The following is a 1,911-nucleotide window of genomic DNA, read 5'->3' as shown; positions in this document are numbered from 1 at the left end:
GTGAGTGTAGGGAGCTGTTGGCCCGCATGCCACCACCCTCCTACGCATTGTAACCCGGCCACCTGAATTAATGGCATTTAAAGTTGCTAGATGATTTAGGCCTAAGTGATGCCAAGGGTATTCGCCTAGGTATCTTCCCATTGCGCTGAATCCCATTCGACCGAATTCCGCGAATGTTTTTGATGAAAAGAACCCAAAGGCGGGTTTTGTATTTTACTAATCGACCGACGCAATATTCACAATTGAGCGACCACAAAAAATAATAGTTTTTCTTTTTACTCCTTTAGGTTAAGTTAGGTTAGGTTAGGTTAGGTAACACTGCATGCTGTTCTGACAGATGCTGAAACGGATAAAACCGAATCCTAAACCCGCCAAGGTGCGGGTTTTTCGGTCGAATGGAATTCGGCGCAATCGAACAGATTCTTAGCCTAGCTGATTATTATTATTATTATTAATAAATATTGCATACATCACTAATTATTGTGAATAATTAATTTTAGAAGTACCTCGCACGTTTCCATTAACGGATAAATGTTAACAAATATTTTTAGCGTGGTGGTACGAGTTCTGTTGGAGATAAGTGATCTGAGAATAAACTTTCTTGAGCTCAAATATTTTAAAATACCTGTTTTTTTAATATGGACGCTGGAGTCACCTGGCGGCTAACTTTGACGCTGGAAATTCATCAGATAAACCGATAAACACTTCAGGTGATTGAAAAGGATAATTAAGAGGTGTTTTATATAAATAATTGCACTACTACCGGACGATCAATTTTGACACCTATAAAAAACCCCCTAAGCCTTTAATAAAAAAATTCTTTATCAGTAAAAAGTACAGATGAATTTAAACATAAACTAATAACTCATCTCACCGCTGATCCATTTTAACTTGACCTAGAGATCAACCTATTCGCTACCGAAAACTATCGGTATGCCCCCTTTGGTTCGCCATTGAAACCTAGATAGACACTATTAGTTTTTCCTCATCGTTATTCGTAAATTTGACCTTATTAATAATGATATAATTTTTGAATCGATTGCTTATATTTTGTTAAGTTAAGAAAAAAAAATTCTTATAACTTTCTTCCGCCACCTAGAAATTAACGTTTCGATAGAGACGAAAACTTTGAATCATTGTTTTCTAATTGAAATCAAATTTATAGAAGTGATTTAAATCACCTACAAAAATTAATTTAAATAAAATAAATCAATTTTTGGGATTTAAAAAATAAAAATAAAAACTTGATTTTGGTAATTCTTGAACTAGACATTTTAAATTAATTAAGTGCCAAATATGTAAATGTGTGTGTTTTTTTGTTTTTAATTTGGCTTTGATATTAGGTTAGGTTTTTTGCAATTATTAAGGTTTTTCTATATATAAATAACTAATAATAATAATTTCTTTCTAAGTTTCCCTTGAAATTGTCATAGACTCCAAAATAATTTAATGAATATTAAGTATGAGTGATTGGAATTTAAAGAAATTTTAATTTTCCAATATAGAAAGAGGTTATAATTCCATCGTAAATATAAGGTTGATTAGAAAAGTATCATTATTTATTTTTTACTAATTCCCAAAACCATTTCCACCTCATAACCATTAAAAATTCACAACTTTTATACGAATTAAAATTGTAGGGGGCCACTTGTTTCGTCCAATGTCACACGATGAAAGTTTTTTTTTATCCCTCTAGTGGTTTTTTTTTTTCATTCTAATTCCGGACAAAATCGGAAAGCGGGATTCTAGTCGCTAAAATGGGCTGGAAAAAAAATTATTTTTCAAGGTTTTGAGCTGATATTATCGACGAATATATGGGCTCTCTCGATAAAGAGACTTTTCAGTTGGTGGCTTAGCACGTTCGAGGATATCGCGGGTCTACTCGGCTCCCGTTCGGCGATCGCAACCACA

The sequence above is a fragment of the Leiobunum rupestre genome, chromosome 5, assembly GCF_980474605.1.
Source record: "Leiobunum rupestre chromosome 5, qqLeiRupe1.1.hap1, whole genome shotgun sequence".
Lineage (NCBI taxonomy): Eukaryota > Metazoa > Arthropoda > Arachnida > Opiliones > Sclerosomatidae > Leiobunum > Leiobunum rupestre.
The sequence above is the reverse complement of the archived record's forward strand: the minus strand, read 5'-3'. Positions refer to the sequence as shown.